General features: G+C 30.6%; 1 protein-coding gene across 4 annotated transcripts in view; it reads right to left on the reverse strand.

Moving 5' to 3' along the window:
* The window catches only part of GRIK2 (glutamate ionotropic receptor kainate type subunit 2), an 840407-nt gene that overhangs the window by 148226 nt on the left and 679528 nt on the right, over positions 1 to 12653 (reverse strand). The gene's annotated exons all lie outside the window — the stretch shown is intronic.

A 12653-nucleotide genomic window follows, 5' to 3' on the forward strand; every position in this document is an offset into this window, starting at 1 on the left:
TCAGTCTAAGAATAGTGTAGCACAGAGATAGAAGGTACCAAGTTTCCTGATACCACATTTAAGCAGCTGTTTCAATCTTGCCCTTCTTAAGCCTCCATTAGGATAACAATTCTCTTATTTATTTACATAACTGTTTCATCAGATTTCCCATTACCCACATGTGAAACAGCTCCGACTAGCATAGATCTGAACCTATTACTTAAATTTTCAGAGGATATTATTGATGTTTATATTAGTACTGAATACTCTTAGAAAATGTATCTTTTAAGAATTTTTAATTAAAAATTATAAGCAAGGAAGACCATTTTATGATCAAACATTTTCCATGTAAAGGGTTAAGGTTTTCTAATAGGATGATAAAATTGGCATCCACAATAACAAACTCCATGAGACTCAGATAGCTAACATATTCCTCAGTGCATTTTCTCTCCTTAGTTATTTTAATATGCAATTGACTTTAAAAATTATGCAAATTGTTTAGCTATCAAATTATTTCATCAGTGAAGGGATAAATTGATATTTAAGTTTAGAATTACTTCAAAGGTTCTAATATATTAATAAAATCCCAAATGTTAACTTTTTCTTTTGAAGTGTTTTGGTGGTGGTTTAGTCACTAAGTCCTGTCCAACTCTTACGACCCCAGTAGCCCACCAGGCTCCTCCATCCATGGGATTTCCCAGGCAAGAATAATGGAGTGGGTTGCCATTTCCTTCTCCAGGGGATCTTCTGGACCCAGGGATAGAACTCCTGTCTTCTGCATTACAGGCGAATTCTTTACTGATTGAGCCACCGTGGAAGCCCTTTGCAGCTAGCTTTATGCTGCTGCTGCTGCTGCTAAGTCGCTTCAGTCGTGTCCGACTCTGTGCGACCCCATAGATGGCAGCCCACCAGGCTCTGCCGTCCCTGGGATTCTCCAGGCAAGAATACTGGAGTGGGTTGCCATTTCCTTCTCCAGTGCATGAAAGGGAAAGTGAAAGTGAAGTCGCTCAGTCATCTCCGACTCCTAGCGACCCCATGGGTCTGCAGCCTACCAGGCTCCTCCACCCATGGGATTTTCCAGGCAAGAGTACTGGAGTAGGGTGCCATTGTCTTCTCCGAGCTAGCTTTATAACCTTGTGTTATTGAGAAGATTCTTGAGAGTCCCTTGGACAACAAGGAGCTCAAACCAGTCAATCCTAAAGGAAATCAACCCTGAATATTCATTAGAAGGACTGATGCTAAAGCTGAAGTTACAGTACTTTGGCCACCTGATATGAAGAGCTGACTCATTGGAAAAGACCCTAATGCTGGGAAAGATTGAAGGCTAACGCAGAAGGTGGTGGCTTCTCCTTTAGCCTTCAAAAGGAGAAGAAGGGAGATGATGAGATGGTTAGATAGGGATCACTGACTCAATGAACAAGAATTTGAACAAACTCCAGGAGATAGGGGAGGACAGACGAGCCTGGTGGGCTGCAGTCCACTGGGTTGCAAAGAGTCCAACACGACTTAGCAACTGAACAACAAAATCATCTTCATCTTTCTGATACACTCTGCATATATCTATAAATACATTCCAACTGGATAATGTGCTATTCATTTTTATGACCTTTGCTTTCCCTTTCATTTGAACCTGGTATATGTCTAGCAGTATGCTGAAGCCAGCTCATACTGGCTTGTGAGACCTACTAATTTTCTACCTGTCTTCCCAACTCCATGTTCAGTGAGACTCCACTGGTAACTTGATATTAGCCATAATGGTAGTATTTAATACCATGAAAATTGGCGATAACTACAAGTCAAAGCCTCTCTCATTGGTGTAGTCAGTTATTAAATAATTTTTATCACACCACTGAATAATACAAATCATTCATGTTAAAATTCTATGCCTTACATCGTTCCTTAATTAATTTTGTTTAATCGGTAGCTTTAACACCAAAAAGTAACCAGATTTCCAGAGTGAAGCACAAGGATTATCTGTACATTAATGCTATAATAATGTGTTATTGAACATATTATTTACTAGATCTAAATGGTTTGGAAGGGCTTAATGAGATGGTAACAATGATCAGTTTCATTGATTTGTAATTTAGTAATGACAAATTTAAATTTAAATTGTAATCAGTTGTATTAAAAATGGAATCTTGAGAAATACTAAATATCACTATCAATTATAAAGGGGTTACTAGAAACAATAAATGTTTTCAAAATGTAGGACTTCCTACTGATTTCCATTTAAAATTTATATTTTAGGTAGGAAATTAACTTCAACAATAGGTTGATTTCAGATTCTTATGACCTACACTTATTCTAAGAAATATTTTTTAAATAAACAAGTTATAAGGATGTACAACAACTTATTTATATTTTAAACTATCTCAGACTGTTTTTATTGAATGGAATAAGAAAAGGCCTTATTATAATCACTTATGAGTTATTTTAAGATTTCTGAAGGAAAGGCATTATTTTGGTTTCCATAAAATCCAGACATAATTTTACAAACACAAGATAAAAATATAGATTTCTACACCTAAAGCTGGAACCTTTCTTTTCTAATTATACAGTGGCTTTTCTGTTGTCTCATTAAATAGTTAAAATGTCATTTTTTAAAAAACACTCAATTGTTCAAATTAAACTGAGTGGCTTTAAACTGAGAATAAAAAGGAAAATATCTAACATATCAACATTGCATCAGAAAGTATAAGTTTGTTGTATCAATTTCTTACTAATATAGCTATATGTTTGCAAGTGAAGTACCAAATATTAAAAAGTAGTTCTGTTAAAATCAATATGAGCATAATTTACAGTTGAAAGATGCTCTCTTAGATTTACACATCAGAAGCAAGTGTTTAGCTTGCAATACACTTGCTAAAGATTTTAAAAGAAAAGTCCAGTATTAAAAAGCTCAAAGCAGACTGTCCTCTGATCAGTCTCATGGTTATGTGGATTCTAATACTGGACAATGAAACAGACTATGCTTTTTTTTTTTTAGAAAAAATGGACACTCAGTAAATAAACTTATCAACAAGAGTTAACAAGAATTTGAAGCCAGCATTAAAATGGTAGCATTTTATTTTTTAAGCATCAATTGAACATTTAAATTGCTTTAGATAATATGCAAAAATCTGGGATATACCAAAATAGCAAATAAGCTACCGTAAACATGCAAGGCTCACAAGGCTTGTTTTCTCATTGAATTTTTAACTATAAAATGACTTTAAATAAAATTTTACAGGTGGGCTTTCTGTTCTTCAATTAAATATCTTTTGAAATTTAATCTAGTGTACCAACTATACCAATAAAATCTTTTAAACTTAAGTGTATGCACCATATACATAGTTTAGTATCCAAAAATACCGAAGTATGTTTGGAAAGCATTCACTATTTTTCTTTTCAGCTCAAATATCTGAATTTTTAAAAATCAACATCAATATTTTAAGTTTTTTGGCAGAAATAAGACTTAAAACATTATGTTTAATATCTTCCTAATTTAAAAATTTTGAAGCCCTATTTGAAAATTGAAGTGGTAATGTGAAAATTTTGAAATCAACATATGTTTCCCTGAATGTAACTTGCTTTTGCATGTCCTTCCACAAGCAAAATTTTCACTATTTTCAATTTCTTTGGTAAAATCACCTTAGTAATATCAGTTTCCAAAACATACCTTCAGTCAGTCTAGTGAACTGCTAAACTTATATTTAACACACCTCCCAGCACCCCCATTTTCAGTACCAGTAATAGTAAGGGAAGCAGGGAAACACTTACCTAAGTTTTATTATGTTAAAATAATATTCAGGTGCATATTCTGAACCAACTTAGATGACAGTTGTAGCCCTATTCTGTTTATAAAGTTTATCATGCCAGTAACATTCAAAGCCTACAATTTCACCTTTGCTTCAAATATCAAGTCCATTAAATTAATGGGAAAATCTATTTTAAATTTATTCACTTCATTTTATCATCTCAGGAGTAGTGAGGCCACATGACAATGGGCAATGTTTTAAAATAATTTAGGGTTAAGCATCTCTCATAAAGAATAGCAGGAAACTAAGTTATATCCAGATTTGGGGGTGGAAGGGAGGTGGGAATGACTTTTTATATTTGTTATAAAGTATTGAAACTGAAATTCTGCTTCGATAATATACATTAGATAAATAGAATTACTACAGTTTTAAAATGCAAATGTGTATAATTTGTATCATTACTTCACTAATAAGGGTTTTTTTGGGGGGGTCATAAAGTCATCAGTATCGTTTCTGGGGCTTCCAAATAAAATTTTAAAAATAGATATAAAATCCACATATTTCTAACAGAGATAACATCACATTTTTACAGTGTACCTTAGTATGCAATGGTTAAGTAAAAATATTTAAAACTTTATAGGTGTTGAAAACTAACGGAATAGTTTGTGTTGTCATTTGGTTTACAAATCCTATTTATATATAAAATAAATGATTTCAAGCTCATTCCATTCAAATATCATATTGAAATTCCTATCGCTATTTGAAAAAGCAATATTTTGTCCTAAAAATATACATATATATATATATATATATATATATACCCAACAGGATTGATATGAAAACAATTTAAGTTGAATGATGTAATTATGTAATGGAATGTAAAAAATTATAGCAATTAAAGTGTTGTGACATGCTCTAATGAATGAAGTTACATTGGTTGATGACACTATATCTCCTACTCATTAATTATTTGGATAGAGTGCATTAGGTTACATAGCATGAAGAAATAAAGTCATAAATTACCACTAAAAATTGCATCCATACATTTTCATTTAATATTGATGATATTTCTCAAACATCCATAAATTATTTTTAAAAATCAAAACAATATCAGCACTTTGTATTCTCCAAGAAAGCTCACAACATGGTTCAGTTCTTCACTATATGCAGCTAGTGATTTTCAGGGGAAGAAAGTTAGCATTTCTAGAGAATAAGTTTATAAAGCAAATTTACACATGTATGGCCTGTGTCTCCTGCTTAGATTCCCAAGTGACTGGAAATATTTTTAAAGCTTTCTTATTTTCAGATCTAAAAAGAAAACACACTTCTTAAGTGTAGCTAATTAGGGTGACATATTGAAACAATCACCTGTCATTATAAAGCAATATACCACTAACACATAGGGCAAATATTAATGATAGCATTCTTTTAAATATTTTTAAAAGTAGCCAAGGTCTTTTTTTTCTGAAATTTTAGAAGGAAAAGGTGGAAGATGACTTTAATATAATAGTCAGATAGACCCAAGTGATAGAAGTTCCTTTTTTAACTTTGTTTTCTCATTTCTTCTAAATCTGTTTTCTTTTCTCTAGAACTTCCTCTGTACAATTAATTAGAATTTCAAAAGTGTAACAGTAATAGTATTAAACAAATAGAAAACATCTCAAATCTCATTTTTGAGAGGCATGGAAGCAAGAATGATGTATACCTATTTATTTCTTAAGCCATAAAAATAGTTAGTGAAAAGAGCTAATAAATTAATCTCTTTATGGTTCTCAAATTTGACTGTTGTTGACATGTAGTATTTATTAGTTTTCCTCCTTTTTCCATCTCAATTATTTCGTTCACATCATGCACCAGCCCAGTACAAGACTACAAAAGAAAACATCCATGTAAAAGAATTCTTACTCCAAGGAATTGACAGCAAAGGGACAGCTTCATCCAAGTAAAAAATGTGACTAATTCAGGTGCCATGCTTATGATTAAATTTTAAAAATATCTATTTCTCTGCACTTCTTAAGACAACTACCTTTCTGAGCTAGTAGTCTCAATCATTGTACAAACATATGTAGAAAGAAACAAGCTCCTAGAGAATATTTCTTTACTCACTATCTTTGTTTCACTGGTGTCCTGCACAGCCTCTACACTTTCAAAGTGTGTGTAAGAGCTTTGATCTCTTTTGACAAGATATTGTCGATTAAAATATTTTATAATGAATAGTATTAAATTATTTTAAAAAGATACTGACTTTCCTGGGATAGTTTCAGATCGTGAAGTCTTAAGTGCCTGAGAAATCCCCTCGAAGTCCAAGGGGACCACTGGAAAGAGAGAAGTGCAATTTTGTTTGGAGAATTAACAGACAAAACGCGCCTGTGATACAGTTTCTCACAAACAATTACAGTACTCCGCAGCTGTGGGAGAAGGAGCTATTAAGAAATCACAAAATATAGAATAAGTGTATTACTTGGTGAAATTCTGGGTTCTTTTTATCTTGTAGGCTCTTCCTCAAGAGTCATCTCAAAGAATTTCCTTCTAATGTCAAAAAAGAAAAGATATGCGAGTAAAGAAAAAATAAAGAGAAAGAGAAACAAACCAACAGAGTATTGTTCTTCTCCTATTAGTTTTTTTATCTGAATTAGCTAATGAGAAATGTACAAGAGACATAGTAGCAACTGCCAAAAAGCTATCACACTCCTTTTACAAATATTTTAAAGAAAAACATAATTTCTTACAAAGTACTGCTTCTCATCAGGATGTGTGCGTGTATGATAAAGTATTTCTGTGCATGATACTTTACATGATTACATGTTCCATAAAGGATTCATTAAGAACAGAGACGTGCTATTTTTGGCAGCAAATAAAATAATTTAATAAACATCCAACTCCAAGATTTGTTTAGCATTCTCAAGTTTCTTAATGTGAGTCTATACATTGTAACTTATTGAAATCAGTTTCTGTGATTTACTGAGATAGGCATTGTTTCAACTGCTAAATTGAAACAAATCACCATAGGGTGACCCCAGTTCTCAGAAGCTCATTGTCTAACATACTTATTGAATGGACACACTTAGTGACTAGACAGAGGGAGCTTTTTTGCTTCTAGGGGTATTTGAATTCAATTCAGTGATGGAGGCAAGTAAACACACAGAGGCAAATAATTTATCCATAGGATACAAAAAGTGAAAATAGACTACCAAACTTGCCTTTCATTTATACTTAATTTTGTCCTAACAATCAAAAAAAATGTGAAAAAATACTTTGGAAAGAGATATGGAAATTGTAAAAGATACTCAAGCATAATTATCTTTAAAAGAAAATGCCAACAAGCATTTGATTACAGAAGATTACCAAAAAATCACTTTAATTTTAAATTGTTTTTGTCTTACTCAACTTTTTATCGTTATCTTTTATCCTTGTAAATATCTAGCATAATTATGAAATTGAGAAGTAGAAAATGTTTATCTTCTTTTATGATGATTGAGAGTCTGTTCTTTATCCAATACAGATAATTTCAGTCAAAAGCTCCACTGTGTCAATTGTCAGGATACATTATTCACCATAGCTAAAAATAAGTCACTGATTCAACTTAATTTCAATTGATTTTGCTCTATCAGTTTGAAAAACTAAATTTTTTTCTGCAGTAGTGATTTCATGTATACTTTAAAACCATGAATATTATTGGAACCATTAAAAATAAAGAGGTAAATTATTTTATAATTAGCTTACCAAATAGCAACTTTGAAAAAAGGCCTGTTAACACAGAAGTAGCCCTAACTTCTATGGAAATGTAATTTGAATGTGCATTTAGTTTTATTCAGTGTGACTTTAAGGTTCATAATTGAGATATTTCTTAGTATAATCAATTATAATAATCACTTCACAGGGGTGAAAGGCATACTAGCAGAAGAGGACTACTTCAAGCCAAATTTTCATTAAATTCTAGAAAAAAATCTGAATAGGAAGAGGAATAGGCTTCCCTGCAATTTACTTAAGTTAAAAAATACTGAAAAATAAAAGCAAAATATATCTAAAATTATGGAGAGGTAAACCTGAAATGATTTTTTAGTAAGAGGTGGGAAAGTTGGTGGCAAAGGCACGCAACAAAATTGGCATTTCACTTCAGTGTGACAACAGTCTTTTTGACAGCAGGTTAGTTTAACATTGAACATCTCACCAAAACAGTAATTCATTTCCAAGTGCATAATAATTCATTGTTGCCCTTCACTGTATATTAAATGTCACCCATCATTGTGACAGGAATATAAAAGCTATTGCACACTAGTCAGGAGTCAAAATCAAAGCTGTTAATGCAAGCACTTTGGACAGGGTTTTCCAAACCCAGTTAAACCATCAAAAAAACCCCACTATGTTTAGAACATCTTTACCCCTAAGCTCCAAGAGAAATACAGAATATTTTTGCAAGTATGAGGACTCTCAGTAAGGCAATAGCCTTGTCATCTTGTGATTGCAGACCATATTAGAGCCAACACATATATCAAGATGGTCCTGGCAGTCACTGTAATAATAACAAACCCTTGAGCAGGTTCTAGGCAGACTAACCCTTGCTCCCCTGCAATCTAACCCAATAATACAATAGTTAATACTCTAATATCATAAAAACCATGCCAAGTAATTCAACACAAAGTTATATAAGAAATTTCTATATTCTTTTTAACTAAGAAAATCTAATCTTACGTATTTAACAGTTTAAGTATCCCTGATTTGCTATTCTTGATAAGAAGGCTAGGTTAGTCAATATTGCTTGGTATCTTTTACTCTTTCTCCTATATTTGTCCTATTCATTTGCTCATTTAAGTAACCTGAGAAATTTTTCTGTGTAATAATATATTTACTACCAAATTTGGTATAGCATTATTTTTCTTCTTCAGAGTTTATTTGTATCTAATTTTAAAATGCCAATTTCAGAATAAAATATTCAATGTTCTTATATGCTTAGTGACTATTATTAAATTTACATCAATCCTGTTGGAGGGAAATATATATGCCATTATCAATTTCTTTTAGGTTCAACTTTTAGTTCTTAATTTCTATATACCAAACTACTAAGGACCGCAGACCAAGATTTACATGCTAAATTTCCAAACAGCTCGGGTTTTCTTGGAAACAACTATAGCTAAAAGGAAATTTCAAACTCTCTAATATTATAGGGATTTAAATTGACTCATTTTATGAATAGGACCTATCATATCAATTTTATCTGTTTTTTTAAAAAAGGAAATATTTGAAGCAAGGTGAAAATAATCTCTCATTAGTGCAAAGGGTGGGTTCCCTAAACACACTTATTATATGACTAATTGCCTCCCCTATAGTAATATACCTAGATCAAAGGAAACAAAAGAATAGAAAGAAAGAAACAAAGATTTAGGGGCCCATATGATTAAGTACAAGCCCATCATGGACAAGATTTCTTCCTAATCCTCTGTCAGCCAAGAGCTATTGTTAGAATACCTAGGGTAAGGCTATTCTATGCCTAGAATGCAGTAGCTCAGGTTTATTTTTACTCTTAAATAAGAGTTCTCAGTTAATTAAGATAAGCATGCTGATTATGTCATTATGCTATAAACAATAATCCAACTGTTTGAGAGAGATCATGGACTATAAAGCCATCCCAGGACAAACAAATAAGATCATATATCTGTTCTTAATACTCACTAAAATAAATTTAGAGAATTTTCAAGTATTTCTTAGAATTTTTCTTACAAAAAAGTGAAGGGAAATATTAAAATGGCATCATAATTTATCTTTAAATTTAATTTTAAAAAATATAAAAATCTAAGAAGTATTATCATTTATCAGCTTATCACAAATTTAATGTTGTTAATAAATACTGTGATACAACAGATATTCAATAAGACTCAAATCTAGCATTCTAATGATAAATAACAATCTGCTTAATGTCTTATTTCCTTTATAGTTGTATATTTTTCAGTGAAACATACATTAACAAGTCATCTTTAGATAAATATATATATAAAATATATGTAATCATTAAAAATGTTGGATAACTATAAAATATTTTCATCACTTTCATTCCAACACAATATATATGTGTCAGATAAACACATTGGTTAAGAGTTTATTAGTGAATAAATGTATCAAGTCATGTTTGTTCTTGAATTTGAGCATCTGGTACAACTTTTAGAACATTATAGGTATCTAGCAGATAATGCCAAATAAATTAATCTATAGATGAAGGGTATAAATTAATGTTTAATATTTCATGGAATCCTAATTCTCCAGTGTTCACTACAGGTTGAAGAAATATTTGACTAATCGAGTGAATGATTGATGGAATAATTAAAGTGGAAACAGAAAACAATTGAAGGTGTGGCTTGGTAGCTAAAAAAATAAAGATTAATTGCAACAGTAATAATTGGGACAATGTCATCTGGTGACTGAGAAAAGTAAAGTAATGCCAATTAAAAATTTTAATGATATTTCAATCATTTATTATATTTTAATTTTGAGATAAAATAGATAATACATAGTTTCTCAAAATATCATATAATATAACATGCAATAATTTAAGAAATATGAATTCTGTTGAAGTGATATTACTTTAGAACTTTGCATTTTTGTGAATTTCAGTGGAAATAAAATGATAGCTGAGAATTTTTAAATGTAATCTTTCTCTGTTATCTTGTGAGGATAAGGACAAAGTATATGCATAAAGAAAATGCAATTTTAATTTTGACATCAATAGTGATAACTTCATCAGTGATCTCTATATGGCATAAGATATAATGCTTATTCATAGATAAAATAAAAATGCTATGCTTATTTTCAATTGATAACAAATGATTATAATGCCATTTTGGTTAGAAAGGTAATTAAGTTCTTTGCAATTGAAACTTAGACATTTTGCTGTTATTTGTACATCATGAACTTCTTTCACAGTAGCAAGAGTTCAATACAATGTCAGAGTGGATTTTAGTTATACAAAATCATTTGGTTTTGGAGGTTCAGTTTAGAATTTAAATGGACTCTATTCATGAAATTTTCTTTTCATTTGAGTTTTAGTTTTTTTTTTAATTTAACAATATTTATATGAGATAACAATGTTGAGAATTGAAGGAAATATTCTGAGATAATATGTAAAGAATTGATTTTCACTATGTATACTCTTCTAAGAACATTAAGTATATTTATTATTTAATAGAGGATACCTTATACTATTTTAATAGAATATTTGTTAATTTACCCATAATGAAGATATTAAACTTAATTTTTCAAACTATATGAAACTGTTATCTCATTATTGAATAATGTGCTGAAATAGAATCATTTTCAAATCCATTCATTTAATCACTGACAAAATTCAACAGTAATATTCTAAAAGTCAAAGACACTAAAAAATGGCACACCAGTTAATGGTATGTTTTCGGATAGAAGGACATGGATGGATTTCTTTTGTGTAAAATTTGTATAGGTTATCACAATTCTACAGATATTATATGATTTCATGCTTATCCAAGTAAGAGCTATAGAAAATTTTAGAAGTTAAGTGCAAATCAATATCACATGATTCTATTTGCTAATACACTTTTAAGCTGGAATTATATTCAGATATCTCCATATTTGCTTTTGAACCTAATTTTAAAAGATTTAGGCACAGAATATTAGGAATATCTAAAATTTCTTAGCTGATTTTGAAGTAATTCAATAGTCTCTGCTTAAGATCCCCTGGATACTGATATTAGAACTTAATTTAGCTTGACTGATGCCAACACAATTACCTCATAACTGTCTCAGGACATTTTCCTCTAGGCTTTGTTTATATCCTTCCTGAGAATTTTGTTAATTTGATTAAGAGGGAACAGGTGTACCTGCAGACATCAAAAAAGAATTTTTCTATACTCCAGAATCTTTGTTTTTTTCGGTTTGTTCTGTGGGTGGGCTGCAGAGTTCTTTACTCATTGAATTATTTAAGCTGTAATCCATGAACTCAATTCTCTGAACACATATAAACCAGGATGGATTATGTTAGACACTGTAAAAAACGATGCAATTGGTCCAAAGAATCTCAAACATGAGGTTGGGTTTTATTTGCACAAGATAGGGAAAAAACTGAAGCTAAAAATTTATGAGCTTCATACTCCAAATTCTCATTTTGGGGGGAAAACACTCTAAAATTCAAATAAAATTTTTAACTCAATCTACCATATAACTGCATATGTAATATGAATATATGATTCTAATACAGATTTTCAGTCAAATACAACTAATAATTTTCTGAAGGACTAATGTGTTAATACTGAAACTATTAGGTGGAAAATTATAAGTCTATATAACATTTATGTGTAAATATATACACATATATTTCAGAAAAATATACACATACATTTCAGAAATATGTGTATTATAAAAATATAAATATATGATAATAATTTTATCCTTTTCTCAACTGAATAAGCATTTTTCATTGCTAGGAAAAAATATATGACTTCATTAAAAATGTTCAAGGAAGGACAAATATTCTTTGTGATAATTGATCAGAAGACCCCCACATAATAAAATTACAAAAATAACCCACATATTTAATACTTAAATTTGGATTAAAGCAAAAATATTTATAGTTGTACTTTTAAGTGTTACTATCAATGTGAAAAATTATAATTCATCTTGGATTTAGAGTTCTCTATTTGATATCTAATAGAATATAAATATTCAAAGACTACACTAAGTATTGACTTCGAAAGTCATTTGAGTAACAATGGAGCTCTGAGTCCAGGGATAGTTTTAATCTCCTTAATCAAGACAAAAAAAAAAAACTAAACCATATCAAAATAATCTATCTGTTGAAAATTTGATAGTGAAGTAAACAGAAATAAAAAATGACCACAAATATTCACTTCCAGAGTGACAACAGAGTAGCAAAAACCACATATAGTGAGGTATATCATAGACTTTAAAAGT

This window comes from Giraffa tippelskirchi, chromosome 9, assembly GCF_054371585.1.
Source record: "Giraffa tippelskirchi isolate mGirTip1 chromosome 9, T2T-mGirTip1v1.2.pri, whole genome shotgun sequence".
NCBI classification, from domain to species: Eukaryota; Metazoa; Chordata; class Mammalia; order Artiodactyla; family Giraffidae; genus Giraffa; species Giraffa tippelskirchi.